This window comes from Echinops telfairi, unplaced genomic scaffold (assembly GCF_000313985.2).
Source record: "Echinops telfairi isolate 266 unplaced genomic scaffold, ASM31398v2 ScPeMD7_7420;HRSCAF=8458, whole genome shotgun sequence".
Classification (NCBI taxonomy): Eukaryota; Metazoa; Chordata; class Mammalia; order Afrosoricida; family Tenrecidae; genus Echinops; species Echinops telfairi.
Window position 1 is genome coordinate 13,643,421 of NW_022111320.1, and position 7,370 is coordinate 13,650,790.

The window sequence follows — 7,370 nt, forward strand, 5'->3', positions numbered from 1 at the left end:
AATTTATAAACTATCAAGGGATCATGAGGGAGGGGGGAGGGGGGAGGGAGGGGAAAATGGGGACCTAATGTCCGGGGTTTAAGTGGAGAGGAAATGTTTTGAATGTACAAATGCGCTTTACACAATTGATATATGAATGGATTGTGATAAGAGTTGTATGAGCCCCTAATAAAATGATTTTTAAAAAAGAGAGAATCTTCTTATCATTACCTACCCACTATATGAACTGGACTTCATGCCTTAAAAGTTCTACCACCTATATTTGTGGCTAAAGCTATGGCCCCAATACCTAAGCATCACTCACAAAAATAGAAAAGAGGGCAAGATTCTCAATTCCAATTTTAGTAGGAATCAGCACTATACAGGAGCCATTTCATTCCACTGAATTTCAGCTATGGTATTTTGTGGGATTATAAAGAGACTTCTCCTCAGCTTTGTGTCCCCCAAAGATATGCCAAACATTGGAGGCTATTTGCCAGCATATGGTGAGAGGTCAGATGCTTAGAGACACTCAGTTGCCAGACTAAAGTCTGGTCCCACCACAGGTGGAGCCCACTTATTGCTGTTAAGGACAATGGGTTATTTCTCCCTGAAGGCTTCCAGCCATCAGTCTGGCCCATAGTAGGTGGGGTTCACACCCTACTGATAATGGTTTCCATGGAGAGCCAGAGAACAGGTCAAACCTGCTCAGTGGCATCCAAAGTAAGGCTGTCATCCTCAATCTGGGATCCACCCATCTTGTCACGTGTATACCCATAATTCCTCCTTTTCATATAGCATGTGTACCCCTAGGTTGTCCCCCTCGCATTACTGTACAGTATTACCTATAGTACAACCCCTTCCTGTGACGTATATCTTTACCTGTAATTAGGGGGCTTGCACACCCTCCAAAGATATATAAGCCTTGGTGAGCAATAAAGAATCAATCTCTCTCTCTCTTTCTATCTCTTTCTTCTCTCTCATTCTGGTGCTCTCCACACCCCCACACCCACCCCATCCTCGCTCCCGTTCCCTTTCCCCTTGTCCTCCTTCCCCTCCCCTCTCTCCTGCCCTAGGGTCTCCCATCTCCACGTGGACCACCAAGCAGGGCTGAGATGGGCATGCTACTATGAAATGTGTCTGACTCCATTATTTCAATCTCTCTTCTCTCATGCTATAACTTTATTATATATATGTATTGTTTAACCGTACAATGCCACCTATCGAACACACGATTAGTTGTGGGGGCTGGTCTTTCTCCCACAGTTATCTCTTCAAACGGCTTGACTCAACATCTGTATGGCAGCCTCTGTTTTCACCCTACAAAACCACATAAACTCCCTAGAAGCTGATGCACTCCAAAATGGAAGATGCCTAGATATGGTAGCTGCTGCACAGGGAGGAATCTGTACCAAACAAAAACTTTGGGGCTAACCAGATTAGTCAAGTTCAAAATCACATTTGCTGTTTCCTATATAAGCAAGGCAGCTCAAGGCCCAGGGAGAACAAGGATGGCACATTCCTGGTCCAGTATGTGGCCTTGGAGCTCTTGCTTGCCTTTCTTAAGTCCACCAGCCTCTTGAATAGTTTTATTGCTCTCTGGATCATGTATTCTTAATATGCTTGTCCACTTAATATCTTCTAGGCTAAAAGCTATTTATGCCTCGGTATTCAGCCCTCTAGTGTAAAGCCAGATTGCCCTGTGACTGGTACCACGATCTCAGGCAGGTTGTGGTTTCATGTTTCCTAGCAGTGCCAAGTAGGATACCCGGAAACTGAGGCTAGCCAACCTGGGAGCAGCAAGACAAAGCCAAACGCCGAGGGGAGGACTAACCAGCCAGTGCGGGAACTACACAAAGGACCAGACAGCCAACCTACCTCAAGTGAGCTAATCAGTGGACTGATGGTGGTGAGGGGGGGTGGGGGTGGGGTGGAAAGAGGGGGAGCTGGGAACACCCTGTACCTCACAGATATATACTTAAGAATTTTTTTTGTTCAGGGCTTTAGCCCAAGATGGTGTGAGTGGTTAAACACCTGAGGACTGGAGCCCTGGCTTAAGCATGCATAATAAAGGCCTCTCTGTATAGCAGCCTTGTGTTTGATCTCGTTCCATTGAAAGGGAAATCGCTCCAGGTCTTCGCTAACGCTAGCTCCTCAGCCATTGAAGTCCACACCCACAAGATCTCCAACAAACCCTAACCCCAACCTGCCCTGAGAGGGAACAGGTGATATCTTCTTACACCCTGTTCTATCACCATACTCAGTAGGAAGCAGCTATGTAAGGATGAGCTTCTACTCTCACCATCCCCCAAATAAAACAAACTGTTTCAACAGTTCTGGGAAAAGACCATATGGACTCAATATGTGTATCTGATATCTGAAGAGAGTAGACTTGAAAACCTGTAGCTGAGGATATAAAACTTACAGGAGGGCATCCAGACTAGTGTATTCTTTTTCCAATAAAATAAAAGCTTACTTGCTTGATTGTACTGTCTCCATCCTTGAATTTTCTCCAGTCAGGAGTTAAGGTGTAAGGAGGGGGATGTCCCAGATTTGTGACTTCTTCAGCTAATAGTTTCAAACTGCTGACCTTGTGATTAGCAGCCACACTTACCCACTCCCCTACTATGGCTCTTCAATCCACTGCCATTAAATAGTTCAGACTTATATAGTGCTTCAGAGGCTGTAAATTTTTATAAGAATAGACAACTTCATCTTTCTCTTTCAGCGCAATTGGTAAGTTCAAACAGCAGTTAGTAGCCCAAAGCTTCAGCACATAGTACCACCAGCCTCCTCACACCAATTCTGCTATCTAGATCCCAGAATTAAAATGATTTTTTACTTTTATTTTTAATCATTTTATTAGGGGCTTATACAACTCTTATCACAATCCATATATACATCAATTGTGTAAAGCACATTTGTACATTCATTGCCTTCATCATTCTCAAAACATTTGCTCTCCAAAACATTTTTCCTCTCCCTCCCAAAATGGTTTCTTAAGAACTGTGTCCAGTGACTCTGCCTAGCAGTTAAGCTGCTACAAAATCTGTCCCAATCTTCCTAAGCTTATTTCCCACGTCTACTCACCAAGTTTTATGTGCCCAATTCGAAGGCCAATTTGTTTCAAGATGTTTTCTATTAGAAGTGAGCTTCTCCTTTTGTAAGGACTCATGGTAGTTTGCTGTAATGTCCACTTTGTGCTACTCTATTTCTTTGTTAAATATGTATACCTATTCCTCACTTATCAACTAACTCATTTTCTGACATTTTGGATTTAGATCATAATATAACTAATTTTGAGAATAACTAATGTAAGTCTGGCAGGAATGAACTTCAACATGGGAGATGAATGTAACAATAGCTGTGTTGGTTAAAGTTACATGGCTAGGCCATGATTTTCTGTGCTTTGGCAGTTATCTACTGATGAAATCTGGCAGCTACATGATGTAATTTGGCACTTATGTAATGATGCAGTTACCCTTCATTTTGTGATTGGATGTACCTATCCATCTTGGCATGATGCCAATTGTCATATAGAGCATTGGAATCTGACCATATTGATGAATGAGGAGTGAGTGTGCTATTTTCCCAAAACCAAATAATTGGAAGGCAAGCCTACCACTAATCTTTGAATTCCCAGTTTTCAACAAAGAGCCTACACAGATCAGAAGCTCAATGTATGTTTGCCAAAAATAATGTGATAAGTTTTAAATATTTTCTAATTTGTTGTACAATTTACCAGAAGATACAAACGGTTTTTAAAATGCTCTCTTTTACACAACATCAAAATTTGTTTTGCTTTTTCATGTCCTCTTGTCAGATATTGATGAAGAATCAATAAGCATTGTGTATCAGTGTGGACAATGAGCAACAAAGCCAACCAGATAGTCATAGTAACAATCCTCACGGAGCTTACACTCCTATTAGGAAAGTTTGTTTTTTAGTTTTACATTTAAGGCAAATGTAATCACTGCAGGAAATATTGACCTTTTGAGGGAGATCATATATAAATGTATCCATATAGCAACTTATACGAATACATTAAATGAAGCATTGGGTTATTAACCATCAGCTGCTCTGCAGGAGAAAGACGAGGCTTTTTACTCCATTAACATTACCTTCTTGGAAATCCACAAGGGCAGCGGTAGTCTGATTTACAGACTCACTAGGAGGGGGAATCAATGGCAGCAAAATTATTTTTTTAATAGCAATTGGCAAGTATATGGGAGGGTGTGTCAAGGGAACGCTCTATGAAGCTAATAAATAGGGTGCTAAGGAGAGGGGAAGGAGATTGTTGAATCTCCGTAAGTGTGTAATCTGCATGTCAATCTTGCATACCTTCAAATTTCTAATGTGTTTTTTAAAGACTTCGTAACTTCGGATTTAAGAAGCCAAGTTATAACCAACAAAACATGTAACTTATCCTGGTATATATGAGTGCCTCTAATGCTGATGTGGGGAATAAAGTGTTTTGAAAAATCCGAAACTTTCACAGCTTCAGAAGTCTCGGGAATCAGTTTCCCCTGCGGCCCCTCCGTCGATCTCCGCCTAGTTGTTTACTTAGTAGGAGAGTGGACTTTAAGAACGCAGAAGGTACCTGCGACGTGGTTGTAGACGGTGCTAGATGGTTTTCCTATGGCGGAACGGCTACGGGCGAGGTATACCTATTTAAGACCCCGGTTTCACCATCTTTCACAGCCCAGGGTCCACCTTGAATCCACATCTCCAGCGACACGCCGGGCGACAAACGGAGGCCTTGTTTATGTGACTCATTTCGTGGGACCTGGGCGGAGTCTCCAGCCCGCCGGCATGTCGGCTGCTCAGCAAACACCTCCCGAGCCTGCCGCCCAGTGCGCGGGGCCTCAGCTCCGCCGCGCCCGTCTCCCTTCCCGCGGCGCCGCCCGCACCCGCCTCGGCCACCACCCTGCTCCAGCCCCTCCGCCCGCCGCCGCCACCAGCAGCCGGTCCACCCACCTGGAGACCCCAGCAGCCGCTGCCCGGTCTGCCGCCCAGAGCTTCCTCTTCGGTCTCCTTGGTTACGGCGCTACCTCGGTAGCCACAGCAACCAGAACGCGTGGTCCTGCCTCCGGGTACCGGAAGAGGGCGCAGGGGAGCGCTGCGTAGAGAGAAAGGTGTTGGCGCAGGTAGGCAAGGGCAGGGGAAACCTGTGCTTTCTTGAGGGGAGGAGTGGGATAGGGGGCGTCTTGGTCTCCAGGCTGGGAGTTCCATTCTTCTCTCAAAATCCTCCAAACACGTTGCCATGCAGTAGATCCCCACGCATAGCAACCGAAGTGATCGAATAATAAATAATACAGTCAATATGATATTTTAACAGCCAGTTAAATCCTCACAATAGGAAACATGATAATGGGAGAAAAAATGGTTTGAATTCTCAAGGATTCTGTCATTCTTGTATCCACAATCAATGCTCGTGGAAGCAGCAGCCAACAGATCAAAAGACGCGTTGCCTTAGGTAAATCTGCCCCACAAGCAAGGACTAGGGTGCATCTGACCCAGGCCATAGTAATTTCAATGGTCTTATATGCATGTGAAAGCTGGACACTGAATAAGGAAGATAGAAGAAGAAATACATTTGAATTGTGGTGCTGGGGAAGAATATTAAAAATACCATGGACTGCTAAAAATGCAAACTGATGTGTCTTGGAAGAAGTATGGCCAGAGTGCTCCTTAGAGGCTAGGATGGCAAGACTTCGTTTTACTTATGTTGAACATGACTTCAGAAGTGATCAGTCCCAGAAGGACATCATGTTTGGAGGACAACAGGAAAGAGACGGCCCTCGAGGAGTTGGATTGACACAGTGGCGGCAACAATGGGTGTGGGCATGGGGACGATTGTGAGTGTGGCGGGGCCTGGGAGTGCTACCTTCTGTTGACCACAAGGTCAGTGTGAGTAGGAACGGACTCAATGACACTTAACAATGGCAAAAATACTTACTGAGCAGTCATCCGAGGCACAGTTCTAAGAGCTTCATCTCTGATATTTAATACATAAAATTCCAGTGAGGTAGATATTTTTATCACCCTCTATTCTCATGTAATAAAACTAAGTTAGAGAACATTTGAGTAACTCAACCCCACAGTACATAGTAAATAGCAGGAAGAGGAAGTAATCCAAGACTTTTGCCTCAGAAATTCCAGGTCCATATATATCAACGGTAATTTTTTATCAAAAGTTTCAATATACAAGCTCAATATTAGACTCCAGGTCTTTCTTCTGGCAAGGCTAGAACTGTGGTTATGCCAACTATATGATACATGAGGTTTTGTGAGTGTAAATATAGGTATGTTTTGTGGTTTTTAACTGCTGTCATGTGGTGATTAGCAGGGCTGCTCCAGAGCTGTCATGTTTTGGGCTGTCATGTTTACACAAGCAGATTTCTAGGCCTTTATTTTGTGGTACCTCCCGTGAGTTTGAACTATCAACTTTTTGCTTGACAGCAAATCACAGACCAGGCACTACCCGGGCATTTTGTTTGCCATCAGTTCAATTCGGACTCCTCAGAAGCCTTTATGACAAAGTACATCAGGCTGCCTCAGAGGGTTTCCTACTATAATTTCTGCTGGGACAGATTGTCAGGTCTTTTCTCCAAAGGCCCCACTGGGTGGGTTTGAACTGCTGCCATTTTGGTTAGCAACTGAGCACTGAACCTTGGGTCATCATCATGCCTTTGGTTATAATATACACATATACATATATAATTTTAACTTATATTTGTAAATTTCTATTTTTTACTTGAAAAAAGGAGACATCTATGATAAACTTCATGTTATTTTAGTTTCCAAATATGCTGGGTTTTGATATCTACTTCATACATTGCAAGTAGAATGTGTGTTTAATATTGTAGTCTCAGCTCTATAAACACCTATGGCTTCTACCTTTTTCTGGGCTAACACTCTCAATTATTATGGTTAAGATTCTGCTGCTTTTTAAATTAATGTGTCTGTCAATCTCCATTTTAAGAACACACTCACTGTTTTCTTTTGGCTGATTAAATTGTATATGATTATAAATTATTGTCATGTGTGTTCTGGTAATGTCACACTCAATTGTTGTGTTATTTTGAGCAAGGTAAACATTCTAGTATCACTGTTTTCAGCGGTTCTCAACCTGTAGGTCACAACCCCTTTGGGGGTCGAATGACCCTTTCACAGGGTTTTCCTGATTCATAACAGTAGCAAAATTACAGTTATGAAGTAGCAATGAAAATAAGTTTATGCAAGATTGACTTCCTACAAGACATCCCCAAGGAGAAGCTACATGGACCTATCCCAATGCAGCCTTGAGTGCTGGAGCAGCCGTGTGGAGACCCCTGCTAGTGCTGAGATGCTTATTCATTCACTGACTCAGCTTTCCTCCTGCAGTCGGC

The 7,370-nt window shown here is 43.3% G+C and overlaps 1 protein-coding gene across 1 annotated transcript in view; it reads right to left on the reverse strand.

The window, feature by feature from the left end:
* ZBBX (zinc finger B-box domain containing) overlaps window positions 1-4,997 on the reverse strand; it is a 154,526-nt gene extending 149,529 nt beyond the window's left edge. Inside the window, exon 1 of the mRNA XM_045297668.1 lies at window positions 4,957-4,997. The gene's annotated coding sequence lies outside the window, so the exon portion shown is untranslated. The remainder of the gene's footprint in view (window positions 1-4,956) is intronic.
* Window positions 4,998-7,370: the final 2,373 nt, after the last annotated feature.